This window comes from Lynx canadensis, chromosome B1 (assembly GCF_007474595.2).
Source record: "Lynx canadensis isolate LIC74 chromosome B1, mLynCan4.pri.v2, whole genome shotgun sequence".
In the NCBI taxonomy this organism is placed as follows: domain Eukaryota; kingdom Metazoa; phylum Chordata; class Mammalia; order Carnivora; family Felidae; genus Lynx; species Lynx canadensis.
Genome location: NC_044306.2, coordinates 193,040,858 through 193,057,702, shown reverse-complemented (window position 1 = coordinate 193,057,702; position 16,845 = coordinate 193,040,858).

The following is a 16,845-nucleotide window of genomic DNA, read 5'->3' as shown; positions in this document are numbered from 1 at the left end:
TATTTCTGAATCTCATCCTAAATCTATGGATTCAGAATCTCTGGGTATACCCAGAACATTGTATTTTTTCCATTCCCCCAGATAATTGCAATAAACAATGAAGTGTGAGACTCTGTCTTATACCATATGTTTCTCTATGTGGTGATAAAAGTGTATCCTGGCAAAGGCCTTTAACTGATTCCCTGATGGTGAAGATTCTACTCATCACATGAGTCTTTGTGATTCTGATATCCTTGTAGAACAGTAATTCACAAAGTGTGGTCCTGAAACAGCAGCATCAGGATCCCATGGGAATGTGTTCAGAGTGCAAATTCTTGGACTGGAGCAGATGTGGGGGAGATGCAAGGTATGGGGGAGCCATTGAGGTGATAGTGAAGAATGCTGAAATTCGGGAGCCACACTTATAGGGGAGATTTTTAATTTGCTGGCCTCTACATTTGTTGACCTACTGTCCTTGGAAGATCAATCTTCCCACCCCCATGCCTCACACCATTATACCCTCCTAGACCCCATCCTTACCAATAATTTCCCACAATCACTGTGTCTCTATCCTATTTTCCAACCACCATGTTCTAAGCTTCCAGATCATTCTCTCTAGTAGTCCGACCCCAACAACTCTTCAACCGTCTGGGAGCCTCTAATCCATGGATCTTCTTTTCTTCCTATTCTCTTTCACCCTCACACAGTGGCTCTCTAAGCTAGACACCAAGGTCTATGGAGAGATTCTTCACCTTGCATATTCCCTCAATTCCCTTGCCTACTCTCTTTGCATTGCCTTAAGCCTGGAAAACCCCAGCGCTGGTTACATCCAATGCTCAGCTGGCACCTGCATAGCCAAATATGCCCAAAGAAACGTATAACCATGCCGACAGTTCTTACATTGAATTCACAGCTCTGAATCTCAAACAGAGCTGCTAATTCAGGCTGCAAACTCCCAGCTCTGCTGGCTGTGATGGGGCATGAGCAGGGGAGTAGGGGGTGAGGGGTGGGAGGGGGCTTAAGGGAAAGCACTGCCCTGCACCATGATGGAATCTCAGCTCGGCAATGACTACTTCTTAGAAAATACTTAATTTCCCTGAAACTTGTTTTTTCATCTGTGAAAAAGAATGGGAGTGAGTGGTGAGGCTTGGGGGCACCTGGGTCGCTCAGTCGGTTAAGGGGTCCGACTCCTGATTTCGGCTCAGGTCATGATTTCACAGTTAGTGAGATTGAGTCCTGTGTAGGGCTCCATGCTGACAGTGCAGAGCCTGCCTGGGATTCTCTCTCTCTCCCTCCCTCTGCCATTCCCCTGCCCCCTCCCTCTCAAAATAAATAAATAAATAAATAAATAAATAAATAAATCTAAAAAAAAAATTTGAGGTTTGGTGAAGGAATGCATGTACAAGCCCTGTTCACAGATCATTAGCATATGGTGGGGCCTCGAGAACCAGCAGCTACATTCATAATTAGAAACTCAATATAGAATCCAGGAATTTCAGAGCTGGCAATGACTTTGACATTTCCATGGTTTTCAGTTGAGGAGAAAGGAGAACAGGGAATCAGGTAGTGCCTAATTCCTTGCACCCCTCTTTCTACCTCACCCCAGTTTGTAGAATGAGTCCTGATCTTTAAAGGGAAAGATTTAAGAAACTTCACTCAGGGGTCTAGAGGACCCTGATACCTCACTGAAATGGGAGGTCCCAGCCTTACCAGATTCATCCAAGTGCACTTAGCATTTTCATCTCATGAGATGTGACAGAGACATGATTTTCCTGAGATTACACAGCTTGACTTGATGAAAATACATTACTCTTTGCACATATTGGCCAGTAGCATGAAAAAGGTGGAAGCTGGGACAAACTAACCAAGTGATATCAGTTGAATAGATATCATGCAAGGTTTCCAATCTTGTCTTGTTTGTGTTCCCTGAAAGAAGCCAAACCATGAACGGGTATCGCAATAATATTCAGTTCTGATGTGTGTTAAGATCATCTGGGAAGCTTTTTAAAAATATTCAGATCTGAGCTCCATCCTAAATCAACTGAAATAAAATATTCAGGAGGCAGGGTTCAGGTGTTACTATTTTTTTACAGTCTCCCAGATGATTTTAATGTGCAGCCAGAATGAGAGCCCTTTAGTAAGCCAGTTGTCTCAAAGTGTGGTTTCCTGACACGCAGCATCAGTATTTCCTGGGAATATTAGAAATTAAGATGCTCAAGCTCCACCCCCAACCTACTGAGGGTGAAGCCCAGAAGTCCGGGTTTCAACAAGTCTACTAGGTGATTGTGAAATACACGCAGGCTTGAGAACTCTTGGCTTCGGCAGTGATGTGATGACACAGAGAGAGAATTAGGGAGAAAGAGAGAAAGAGAAAGTAAAGGGGTATCCGGAGACTCTAAACTTCTGTGTCCCCACACTCTGCCACATCGTTGGGCTTTTATGTGCTTGTGTTCCTTACACTATTCACCTAGAAAACTTTATGGATTTGTAGAGACATAGGTACCTCATGCCTAGAGAGGGAAATCAAGGAAAATTCTCTCTGCTCTGCAACGCCACATGAGATGGAGCCCATCACTGCCTTTGCACATACCTGTATCCAGCATCGATCTTCCTTTACTCAACTATCTGCTTATGAGTCTTTCTTAGGCCACTGGACTCTGACACTCTCAAGGGCAGAGATAACGCCTTCAACATCTTTGGCATTCCAGTACCCAGGAAGGACCTGGCAATAAAACAAAAGTGGGCCAATAACCAAATGAGGAGATAAGTGAAGCATGAGTAAAGTCCTCTAAATCTAAACCAAGTATTGGAATCATAATTGTTTATTGACCACCTTATTCAGAGAGGGACCCTTTAATCATGATAACCTTTCATATATGACCTATTTAAACTTCCCAATGACCCTGAAGTATTATTGTCCCCTTTTTACAAAAGAAAAAGACAGAGACATAGACAAGTAACGAAAAGCCATATGGGCAGTAAGTGATAGAGCCACGGGTTTGAAGTCAAGTGTCTCTACAGCCTGATTTAACCACTGCAGTAGATATTACAAGAATCCGATTCTAATCCTGGCTAAGCAATCACTCTCTCAGAGGCCCTGGACAAGTTATTTCTCTCTGGCTCTCAGGTTTTCCATTTGCCAAATGAATTTGTCTAGTCACACTGATGGCTTTAACCATGGGCCCCAAATTCCTGGGAACTATGTAATTACTGTAAGAAATCAATAAATCCATCTGTATACCAAGCAAGCATTGTTTGGGGACTTATGCCCATTTTTAAATGTATGTAGAGAATGGTGTGAACCATTCGTTCCTCAGTAAACATTTACTGAGCACCTGCTATAGCTCGTGCCCTCTGCTGAGTGCTCTGTGCACAGAGAACAGCTGGTCACCAGCCCTTTCTTTGACAACTTACCATGAAGAGCAAGAGACAAACACGAACACGTAAGTAAATAATGTGCAAATAAAACTTCCTGTAAGTGCTGTGAAGAAAGCCATTTCTCTCTGAGTGAGACTAGGTTGTGGGGAGGCTGTTTCATTAGATTGGTGGTCAGGGAAGGGCTCTCCGAGGTAGTGATGATTAAGCCTTAGATGTTAGAGAAGAAAAGGAGCCAGGCTGCCGCGTGGGAGACATGTTCCTAGCAGGGAAAGCAATTAAAAAAAAAAAAATTCCCCCAGACTCTTGAATTTAAACATGTTTATTCCCAAACACTAAAAATAAAATTACTATTATTTGAGAGCCAGGGATAATTTTTGAAGATAAAAAATAAAGCAAAATATGCATATGTTTTTCAGGGTGCATAATGCTAGTGCCTGTAGTAAACAAGACCCATCTCAGCGGCTTAACACTGAGTTAGTTTATTCCTGACTTCTATCACTCTCCAACGTGGGTGGATTGGGGGCCTCTGCTCCAAAGAGGGATTTGGGGACCCAGGCCCCTTCCAGCACGGGGCTCCCCAGTATTCTGGGGCACACCCAACTCAGCTGGAAGTGAAACATGTTTCCACCACTCACCTTTAACTGACAGACACTCAGCCCCACTCAGAAGCAAAAGGCCCAGAAAATGTAGTCTAGCGTATTATTAGAAATGTCTGCCTCAACATGTGACCTGACCTCTTGCAAGAGAACTGCAAATGGCAATAAGCATACGAGGAAGTTTACCAAAATTATAAATCAGGGAAATGTGTATTAAGATATGAGTAACATAAATTTTCTCATTTATCAAATTAACCAATTTTATAAAGGTTACAAATGGTGAATATATGGAAGCTAAAGGTTCATTAATAAGGAATAGTTTTAAAGATTATGGCACATCCATTCCATAGAATATGTAAGTGTTCAAAAGAATCATCTGTTTATACTGTCATGGAAGGATGTTTGAGATACATTGTCAAGGGAAAAAAGGAAAACAAGAAATCGAGTGTATATGTGGTCTGATTCATTTTATGACAAAGTATGTGTGATGTAAATGCATGTTCTCAAAGCACACAACGAAATTTTAACAAAGGTCCCTTTTGGTAGGAAAATAGGATGGGGGTGGGGAGGTTTGTCAGAGGAAGAGATTCAGAGAAAAGAAAAGGACTTGGTTCTTTTTACTCTTTATAAATCTGTCCTATTGGGTTCTTTTGTTTGTTTTTAAAATAGGCATGTATTGTTTTTGGAATGAACGGGGAAAAAAAGAGAACAACCCAGAGTTGGGAAGAGTGTGGGGAGATTGCCACTGGCACATCCCACTGGAGGAAATACACGTTGGCACAACTTTGCTGGATGGAAATCTGGAAATATATGCATCAAAAGCCTTAAAAACATGCATACCACCTCTAAGAATTTAATCTGAGAAAATGTTACGCACACACACACACACACACACACGTTTATCCCCAAGGAATAAGGAATAGTTTTAAAAGATTACAGTACATCCACTCTGTAGACTACCATGTAACTGTCCAAAAGAATTATCTACACATACTGTTATGAAAAGATGTTTGAAACGTATTATTAAGGGCAAAGAAGGAAAGCAAGCAATAGAGAGTATTGTTAGTAATGGCAGAATGTTGGAAATAACTAGTTTCCTACAGTAACTTACCAGTGGGCTCAAATACTATTCAGGTATTTAAAGTAATGCTATAACAGAATTCCTGGTGATATATAGTTTGCATTAGCTGAGTAAAGTTTTAAATTAAAATCTCATTTTTTTTAGTGTTTACTTACTTATTTTTGAGGGGTGGAAGAGCGGCAGAGAGAGAGGGAGACCAAGAATCCCAAGGAGGCTCTGCGCTATGCAGAGCCCAACATGGGGCTCAAACTCACAAACCACAAGATCATTGACCAGAGCAGAAACCAAGATTCAGAGGCTTAACTGAGCCACTCAGGTGCCCCAAAATCTCACTTTTGCTTAAATATATGTGTATAAAATATACATGTGAGATGCATTTAATATATCTAATGGGATATACATATGTATGTTTGTATACGTATGTATGTGTATGAATACACACACACACACACACACACACACACACACAGTGCTCTATACTACATGAGCAAACCCATGTCAGAAAGAGTGGAAAGATGGAGACCAGATACAAAGACTGGTCATTCACCAGTAATAGACTTGGTAACAGCCACTTCACCTAAAACCAATTTTCCTAAAGACTGGTTCTTTAAATATCTGCAAGCAGTTTCCTCAAATTATCCCTCTTTCAGACGCTTCTCATTATTTATAAAACATTGCATTTTTGATCAATCCTAATTAGATATACAAAAATAAGTCAGAATCGCTCTTAGGTCAAAAGTGCCTTTTTGTTAAAAATGCTGAAATGCAAAAAAGATGGAGGGACCAAGAGTAAGATCCAAAAAGATGCAACCAATAGTGAATTTTAAACAAATATATGAATTGGCAAATGGCTCACAGACAAATCTGTTTCAGCCAAACCGGATTTAGGCAAATGGATCTATTTTTTTTTCCTTTTCTTTTCCTTTTTCTACTGTATTTTTCTTATGTATTTCTTTGTTTCTTTCATTTCTTTCTTTCTTCCTTCTTTTCTTCTTGTTTATCTATACAGTCTAATTTTTCTGCAATGAGAATGATTTTAATAATAAGGGAAAAAAAGTTATTTTTTGAACAATAAAAGGAGATTCTCCAGCTCATTAATGATGGGCAAATCGGGACTCAAATGACTCAAAAGTCATTGCAACAATGACTTTTATGAATTCAACAAGCACTCTCCCATCTAGTGCCTACTGTGTGCTAACATTGAGCCCAGTGGCATCTGAACTCATTACCATGAGCCTAGCACGAACACCACAGTGTGGCAAAGCGCCTGTCCCGTTGCTACCTAAGTCTTGGATTGGTGGCCGGCTCTGGGGAATGCTCAGTCTGCCCAGAGCATCCATTTGGTTGACAGCATGCTGACTTCTACAGCTTCTACTCGGAATCTGGGAGTCATTATACACCCCTCATTAGCATTGAAAAACCATCTGGTGGTCATTAGAAAGCAAACATTACATATAATACATTAGGCCCTAGAAACAATTTAATTAACATCAAGGTCTAGTCAAAATCCTCCAAATAAGGGGGATTCCCAGATAAGGGGTAACACTGCTTTTCCCTTTATCCCTTGAACAGATGAGGAATTATGTTGGGCTGCAGCCCTGCGGGCTCCAGGCAATGCCTCCTGCAGATTCAATCAGCTCAATTCAGAGGTCATTGGCCAAATGGTCATTCTTTTAGGATTCCGTGAAGATGAATTTTTTAAACTTTTGATAGCTCTGTTTGTGAGTAGAACTACACCATTTCCCAAGTCCCTGAAAATGCTACAATGGGGACACACAGTGGCTTTTTACTCTGGGATTCGCTGTGTCGCAGCTGAAAAGCTCTAAATTAGGCATCAGTAAAGTGTACCCAGCTGGGCGCAGCTGGTTCTCTGTGTGGTCTTAGGCAAGTTGCTTGACTTCTCTGGGCCCTTCCCCTCTGTCAAACAGGCCATGTCATGGGGGTTCTGTGGATTCTGCCTGACGCAAATCATCAGCCAATAGAGGATTTCTGAATGGGCCACTTGGGGATGATAGAGTCAAAATAGTCCAGGCTCCATTTCCCTCCACAGAGGAGCATCTTGGTGTGAGTGCAAAGACTAGTCTTAAGAAAATAGTCTGCACCCTGGTTTTCAGTGACACAGTCCAGGGGGCATCTCCCAGCATTCACTTTTCCAGAGCATTCAAATCAAGGTAACTCATTCCATCTCAGACCTGCGTGCCCCCTCTGTCCTCCAGACGCTCTTCATGCTTGCCAGTGATCTCTTTTGTGGGTGACAGAATCCCCATCTCTAGCTGACCATTGGGTTCCTTCCTGGCCCCACACCAAGGTCTTTAATACACTGGCTCCATACTAATCCTTACTGGTACTCAGGCATGAATCCTGGGCTCATCTTAAGGAATTTTACTCCCTTCTCTACCCATCCAATCTTGTGAGCACCTACTTTGCGCTGGGTACCCTACTAGTATCGGGAATACGGAGGCTTAGGACACGGTTCTTTTCCTTGTGGGATTCACAGATTAGTGAGGGAAACAACAAACAGAAAATCACCATCCCTTGCAATCACTGCTGAGACAGAGAAAGCAATTAGGTGCTCCCATCCCTCAGCAGAACCAGCAGAAGCAGCACCGGGAACTTGTTAGAAATGCATAATCTCAGGCCCCTCCAAGCCTGCTGAATCAGAGTCTGCATCTTAACAAGATCCCAGGTGACTTGTGTCCGCATTCAAGTTCCAGGGACAATGTGAAAGAAGATTGAAGTAGGGAACCAGCCATCCTGACTTACCTGAAATTAAGGGGTTTACTGGGACATGGAATTTGCGTGCTAAAATCAGGACAGTCTCAGGAATGCCAGGTATAACCTCACCCCCAGAGGTCTAGCTTAGCAATGACAACGTCTTAGTGGCTCACTGGGGGTAGGGGGAGTGGGATCAACTGCCACAACTCGAAACCTTCCCCTGACACTTCCATGAAGGTACCACACTTTTAAGAATTAATTTGTATATCGAGGGATCTGTTAAATTTTCATGTACACACATCCCAAACTATTACATTGCTGAAAATAAAATAGTTTGAAAATGTCTGGTATCATGAGAAAAGTAAGGTATCACAGCCAGGAAACTAGGTTTAAATCCTGGACCTTTCATCTGCTGCTTGTGTGACCAGGAACGAGTCACCGAAATGCTCTGAGCTTTAGTTCCTCATCTGTAACATGCGTCTTGTCAGAGGTCCCAAGGTCACCCTCAGGTTTTACGATTTACTACAAGGATTCACAGAACACAGAAAAACCTGTTACACGCATGGTAATGGCTTATTATCATAGAAGAGGATACGGATTAAAATCACCAAAGGAAAAAGGTATGTAGGGCAGAGCCCAGGAGAGGCAAATGCAAAGTTCCAGTTGGTCTCTTCCAGTGGATTCATACGCACAGCATTTCAATCTCTCAGCAATGACACGTGACAGCACATTCGGAGTATTGCTAAGCAGAGAAGTTTGTCTGAGTCTTATCTCCAGAGTTTTTATTGGTGGTCAGTCATGTAGATTCCTGTTGGTCATAGAGTGCTTATGGGGCTGACCTTAGCAACTCAGTCTTCAGGCCCCCAGATGTTGAACTGATGTAGGATAGGCCCCAGGAGAACAAAGACAGGTATTCACCATAAATCGTGTTAACATATGTTACATAAACTATCTGGTATGGGCCAAGGCATAGGTACACAAGGATAGTTTTACTAGGCAGGATATTCCAAGGAGTCAGATTTTGTCTCCCAGGGGACAGTTGAGGGCCAGTCCTTTCTTTGGCATGTGCAGGGTTTGAACACCCTGAGTCTGCTGAGTTAACCCCTTACTACACATGGGGATAATATGTGTACCTTCGAGAGACAGATATGTGTATTCTGACGCAAAATAGGCAATGAATATAAGGAAACTCTTATATTCCACGAATAAAAAATACGTGTGCCAGGGCACCTGGGTGACTCAGTCGGTTAAGCAACTGACTTCGGCTCAGGTCATGAATTCACAGTTTGCGAGTTCAAGCCCCACGTCAGGCTCTGTGCTGACAGCTCAGAGCCTGGAACCTGCTTTGGACTCTGTCTCCCTCTCTCTCTCTACCCCTCCCCTGCTCATGCTTTGTCTCTCTGTCTCTCTGAAAAATAAGCATTAAAAAAAATTAAAAAATAAAAAATACCTGTGCCCAAGCCTTTCCTATATAATTCCATAGCTTCCTACATTTCTCCTTTTCTTAGGCCTATCCAGCTCCCTCCCATCAGTAAAGTAAACACTCTGTTTAAACCCCCTCCTCCAAGAAGCCTTCCCCACTGACCAACCCCTGTAATCTCTTTTCCCTATCATTCTGGGAGCCGCTTGCAAGCAATTTCTCACGGTTACTCTATTTTAAGGAAATATGGTATCATTTTTGCAGAAAAAAATATATGCTCATCGTGATCAAGCAATACAAAAAATCTCCCAAAATTAAAATGTTCCCTCACATTATTCCACCTAAAAGTGTCATCAATATTTTAAGTGAATATTGTTCCACGTGTTTTTCTATATATAAATATAGATAGCCAAAAAATTGATAGATGTTTCTCTAAAAATAGGATCATGCTATAAGCACTATTTTTCATTAAACGTGCTTAATTTTATTTGAATTTACCAAAACAAAGAAATTAAAATGAAATGGAAAGAATTGCTAATCTTGAAACGAGTCTTTGCTGTAATAGATATTTCAAAGTACTCTGATGTTAAGAAATAAAATTATGAAGATCACAATTAGAGGCATTCGTTTTTAGCTACAATTAGTTTTTAATCTACGTGTTTCAATTTTAGGCAGCTTTGATTGACTCCATTAGTGCCCTCACACTTCCTCCCACTATCCCTTCTACCACCTCCTCAGTTTTGCTAGTTGGAGCAACACTATCAAGGTCTGTAGTATTTGCATTCTGCTTTGTAAGAGTAATTCCCACCATGATTTGGTATCAGGTCTATATAAATTGACTTAATGCTCACTTTTACCACACCCTCCATTCCTGAGTTCAACACTTTCATTCATCTCTTAAGTGACTTGATTTCATTTTCAAGTGATTTTTTTTCCAGTAAAGGCTCAGGGGTGCAATATTTCCTGAGTTATGTGAGTTATTTAAGAATAGCTGCCTGTTGCCCTGTTCTTGAACAACATCTTGGTTATATCTAATATTCTTGAATCACATTTTTCTCCAGAAAATGTAGACATCGGTCTATTACCTTCGACTATGGAATAATGCTGTGGTCAGCCTTCTGTCTCCTTTCTCTGTGACTTACTTCTTCTTCCTGGATGCCTGAAAACCTCATTCTTTATCCTTGAACTCCAGCAACTGACCCAGGATGTATCTCTGCATCGCATGCTCTTTCTGCTTAGGTGCTCTGCATGGAATTTTCCTGAAGCAGAGCAAGTACTCTTAATCTGCAGAGTCATGGATTTTTTTATTTAATTATATCCCTGAATAATTTTTCTGTTTTATTTGTTGTATGCTTCACCTCAAGGACTTCAACTATGCATGGATAACTCCTACATTTATATCGTTAAGCAGACCTCTCCTTGGTTAACTAACTCTTCCAGAATTAGACATCCAGTGGTATCCTTGGATCTTTTCTTGAATTGAGAGGCAAACTTAACACCCCCAAAACCAAATTCTGTTTCCCACTACAAACCTACTCCTACCACTGCCTTGCCAATCTCATAAATGAGAACTTGAGCCTTCCAGGTTTCCAAGCCAAGAATCTTCGAGTTATCCTTGGTTGCTCTCTTGCTTCCATACTCCATATCTTCTACAAATCCTATTAACTGTTTCTTTAAAATATCCAAAATCTTACCATTTCTTACCAACCTTCCCTTTGACCCTGGGCTAATCTACCATCATCTCTTGCTTCATTGTGCAATAGCCTCTGAACTAGTCTCCCTGTTTCTCCACACACACTCCACAACAATCTATTTCCAACAAATTAGCCAGAATGGTCCTGACTCTCATCTTCTCAAAACAATCTATGGAATACGTGTCCAAATCTCCATGCAGGCCTACAAGGTGATGCAAATCTGGCTCCTGCCACTTCTCTGGCCTCATTCCTGGCATCCTCCCCATCAATGACTCCATTCCAGTCACCACCAGAGTCCCCCAAACATATCAGACATGTTCCTACCCCACTGCCTTTGCACTTCTGCACCTTTTTTCTGGGACTCTGGACTGGCTCCCTCCCTTTATTCAGTCTCACCTGCAGCGTTACTCTGACCATCCTGTATAAAATAGCGACATCTCCACCCTCTTACCTCGCTGTATGTTTCTCCCTTGCACCTGTCACCATCTGACATATTGACTTGTTTATTGTCTTTAAATACATTGAAGACACAGACTGTCCACACATATGTGCCTCATAATATTTGTTAAACAAATATGAATGAATGTTGGATTTATCTTTTTCTGCCCTCCCTATTAGCATCTGATTACTTTCTTTGCTGTTTTTAGTCTATCTTCACTGTGTTATTTTCAAGTCTTTTCACATTTTCAGTAATTGAATTTTTAGCAGTGTCCATTCCCTTCCTTACTTTTCTAATTTTATTTTTTTAGTTCTGTAATGAAAGTATTTTATTTGACGATTTTTCTTCCTTAAGGCTGCAACGTCTCTTTTCATCACGTTCTATTGCTTTATCATCTCATCTTTCAACACTTGTTTTTATTGAATTCACACTCTTATTAGGCTCTCAATAACTGGAAACACTGGTGGGGAATTGCCTTCTGGTTTGGGGGTTATGTTTTCTTCCAGATTGGGTTCTCTGTATTTTGTATGCATTTTTCTTTTTCTTTACTTTTTTCCATGGTTGCCATTCTTTAAAAAACAATTTTTTTTTTGTCTTGCTCTTACTGATGAGCTCTGAACAGAACTTCTCCTTTCCCTGACATTTTACTAGTGGTTTTTAAGACTAGTTCATTTTTTCTTCAAAGGCATCCTTTGCAAATACCTATTGACTGTCCCTTTTGGTGCATCTTCTCGGGAACCTGAGGTCTTGGATTGGTGATGAGCAGAGAGAAAGGGAACAGGATAGAGGGGGAAGGTGCTCAGCTGACTGACTGCAAACTTCTATTAATCACGGCACTGTTAGAATTCACACTCTTCAGGGACTGCTTCCGCTTCTGAGGTTGTGTTAAGTGCCCTTTTCTGATGTGTACCTACTGGAGGGTAGGAGATTGTACACTATTTAAGGAAGGCACATACCTTTGGCTTCATTCCTCTGATGCAGCAAGGAGCCCTGGAGTCAGAGTCCTTCAGTCCCCAGCCTCACCAGCCCAACCCTACAAGCTGTTTCCACTGATTCCCAGTCAGAAGAGGAAAAGGGTAAAATTAAGTTTGCTTCTCCCCAGATTTGGATACCCTGTGTAAGAATTCTTATACCAGTTGCTAGGGCTTGCCTAACAAGCTACCACAGCCTAGGTGGCTTAAACAACAAATACTTATTTTCTCACCCTTCTGGGGGCTAGGAGTTCAAGATCAAGGTGCCAGCTGGGTTTGTGTCTTGTGAGACCTCTCTCCTTGACTTGCAAAAGGCCATCCTCTTGCTGTGTCTTCATATGGCCTTTTCTCTGTGCGCGGGTATCCCTGGTGTCACTCCCTCTTCTTAGAAGGACACCAGTCAGATTGGATTAGGACCCCACCCTTATGGCCTCATTTTATTTTATTTTTTTTTATATATATATGAAATTTATTGACAAATTGGTTTCCATACAACACCCAGTGCTCATCCCAAAAGGTGCCCTCCTCAATACCCATCACCCACCCTCCCCTCCCTCCCACCCCCCATCAACCCTCAGTTTGTTCTCAGTTTTTAACAGTCTCTTATGCTTTGGCTCTCTCCCACTCTAACCTCTTTTTTTTTTTTTTTTTCCTTCCCCTCCCCCATGGGTTCCTGTTTAGTTTCTCAGGATCCACATAAGAGTGAAACCATGTGGTATCTGTCTTTCTCTGTATGGCTTATTTCACTTAGCATTACACTCTCCAGTTCCATCCACGTTGCTACAAAAGATGGCCTCATTTTAATATAGTTGCTTCTTTAAAGACCTTACCTCCAAATAAGGTCATATTCTGAGATAATGAGGGTTTCGACATCAACATGTGTGTTTGTGGGGAAGGACATAATTCAGTCCCAGAACAATTCTTTTTTTTTTTTTAAAGTTTTATTTTAGTTTTGAGAGAGAGAGAGAGAGAGCACAAGCTGGGGGGAGGGGGGCAGAGAGAGAGGAGACACAGAATCTGAAGCAGGCTCCAGGCTCAGAACTGTCACCACAGAGCCCGACATGGGGCTCGAACTCATGAACTGCAAGATTATGACCTGAGCTGAGGTCAGAAACTTAACCAATTGAGCCACCCAGGCGCCCCAGCCCCAAACAATTCTTAAGATTTAGTTGACTTCCTGATGACAGCTGTTGGGGTGAGAGCCCAGCCAGGAGCCTCACTGTGGTGCTCCCTCTATGTGGTTGCTCTCCTGAGCTTCTGTCTCTTTCTTAGGCTCATATCATTTCTCTGCGGTTGAATTGCTTTTATGATTTGTTCAATCATGAGTTTTGATTCAACAGAGATTCAAGGACCAAGGACCAGACACTGACAGTTATGCTAGGTGCTGGGCCATAGCACTAAGAAGACCGGCACAGCTTGCCTCCTACCACCTGCACTTCCTGCCCTGCCATCTTCTCTCTCCAACCTCATCATGGCCTATTTAGGGGGAAATTCCATATCTTCCTTCCTAAGTAAACTCCATACTTGGACCAGTTTTTTGCTTGAAGTTGTGCTTGTTCAATAAAAATTATTTATGAAAAGAAATGCATGTGAAAACTTTAAAAGGTACTGTCACAATGCTATTTGTTCTTGGTCCCAAAGAAAGAAAGAAAAAACCTGCCCAATTTTTTCTGATTTCAAAGGAGGGGTGAAGAAAAGACTCACATCTGGCCAAGTTTTAGCTCTAAACACTTTGCATAATTAGTTAGAAACCCTTTGTTAGAGGGCCAGATGGCTGCTGTACCCCAAAAGGAAATTAAATACGTAGGCAGTGGCAGTTGAAGGGAGGAATTAGAAATTCCTTTCTAAAGAGAAAGGACTTCATCTGGAGCTGCCCTGTAGGTGTGGTTAATAGCGGCCATTGGTTTCCTAGCAACCAAGCCCTTTCCCTTTCAGAAGTATTTCTGTACCCAGCCTTCAAATGTTCTCCATAGACATGGGAGTTGCGGGGGGGGGGGGGGGGTGCACTCGGCACCCACGATGCCTTTTGGAGGAATTGGAAAAGCCCAGACTAATGAAGATGGGAGCCCTTCCAGCCCAGTGTACCTAGTGCCACTGATGCGCCCACCTATGGGACCAGCCCCCACTCATTTTGTCATGGAGTCCTAGCCTGGGAAGGCTACAGAGCCCAAGATTCAGAAGCCTGGAATTACTTCTGGCACAGAGTTTCTAAAGCAAATCTGGGAGACTTTTATGCTCATAATTCAGTGTCCCTTAATCACAGCTGTTCAGTTTTCAACATCTCTCTCCTGGATTACTGCAACCACCTTCTCACTGATTTCCTGCCCCTAGATCTTTCCCTCCTCCAGTCCATCCTGCTCATTGCAGCCAGAGTCATCTGCATGAAAGGAAATTCTAGTTATTTCTGTCCATGTCTACTCATTTCTGCCCCACGAGGTCTTTGTGATCTGGCTCTCACTTAACTCTCCAGACCAGTCATTCTTCTACATGCACCCTTTGCTTTGGACAGACCATACTATTCTAGTTCCTTGAACTCACCAGTCTGTTTCCCACTGCTGTGCCTCAGCTTATGCTTTTACTTCCGCAGGTTACACTCTAGCCTCACTTCTACAACTGCTCAACCCCTATTTGTCCTTTAACATTTAGCTCCCATTCAGGTCTTCTGGGACCTTCCCCATATCTCTTTCTATCCCTAGGTCTGCTTCATATGTTCCTCCTCTCTCTAAGTTCCTATAAGACTCTAGGTTTACATATATTTTAGCACTAAAGAAAATATGCTCTAATTGTTGACCTGCTTATCTGTGTTCCCAAGCAGATGAGAATTCTCAAGACAAGGAGCAGTGTTTTGCTTTTCCCCATATTTTCCACACCCAACGCAGGATCCAGAATTGTGCAGTGAATGAATGATTACATACTGAAGCAGGTACTGTGACTTGGCACCTGCCTCAATTTACCCATATCCATTTTCAGCTCCTTTCTGGACTGGAGTTTTACTTCTATGTCAACAGAGCAGTATAGAAAGAGACTTAAAGTGGCTTAAAGCTCTAGGCATGTACACAAAAAACTGTATTCTAACTTCCTTGGGTCTGTGATCTAGAGGAGATGCATCAGCAGGAAAATGATAAAAAATTTCTAGAATCTGAGACTGCTCAAGAAATCTAAGATAACTCCTGGAACAATTTCTTGTTTTATACATGATCACAGTGTTGTGTTTAAATACCTTCCCAATCCATGAGGACAGGATCCATTGAGGAAACTCATTCCATTATTGAGCATGCCTAATTAGAGTCTGAGCTAAATAATTTACATCTTTATTATAAAATCTAGTTCATTCATGTGCATTGCTCGCAGCTTTGTGCAGTTAAGGGCATATCTCATTGGCTGAAAACTGTTTTGATAGGTCTTCCTTATCCTAGTTTGGACTGTGTCCTTTGTAGCAACCCAGGTAAAGAGCAATCTCTCTTCTATATCATTCTTCACATAGTAAAAGACCATGGCCCTCCCTTGGCCTTCTTGTTCTCTACACTGAACTCTTCAAGTCTCTTCAACTGTTCTTCATGAAATGTGGTTTTCAGACTATGTACCTCATCATCCTGGCCACCAGCCTTTGTATATATTATCAGATGGATCCCATCTAATCAACAAGAATGTACCGAATGCCAACTGTCAAGATCGTAAAGGTGTCAGATTTTACAATCTTTGTGAGTGAACACATTAGCCCATCACAGTTTCATGGATGCAGGCAAAGGACACAAAACTCTGGGTCAGAGCCAGGGACAGCAACAGCAATGGCCAGAGTATCAGCATTTTATTGTACCAGTTCCCCAAGTCCAAGTTAGGGAAAGATATAAAGAGGGCCAGGTAATACTTCAACTCATAGTGGATGTCATTTTATAACAGAAACCACAAGATTGGGAAACCCCATCTTTTATAATGTGATATAAACAAACCTGCCCAACTTTGTTTGAAAGGGAACCATTATCTTTATTGTCCAAGGCCCTTTGTTATATAAATTTGCTCAGAAAGGTAGCCCAGAAAAAAAAAAAAAAAATGGTCAATGTTTTTTCTTGCAAGATGTGCCCAAATGTGAGAGCTCCCTGGAAAACTGTCTCCCAACACCCACCGAAGCCATTAGCACTCAGGAGATAAACCAGTTCCATTGCTATAAGTGAACCGTACAAAAGAGACAAGTTGCGAACAGCTCTGGTCTCTGAAAACAGCATTGTGAGCACCTTCCTTGCACGGGGTAGAAGGATCTCCACCTCAGAAAAGTTGTGGCCTTGAATCATAGAGGTCAGCAGCCAGTGGACACATCTCCACTCGTTCATTATTTATGAACACTTCTCTTCTTCCATTTAAGTGTGTATTTAGTGAAACAGGGGTCAGAACCTGTGGAATCCCCTTAGGAGTAAAATCTGGGTCCCCTGTGGTTAGCGGCACTTTTATTTACTGCTTTAATTATGCCTATTGTAACCAGCCCACAAGACCAAAGCAAAGGGCATGGGCCCATGAAAAATGGGTTTATTATGGAAATTGATAGTGATTTTTTGTGAACATAACAGTATTGATCCA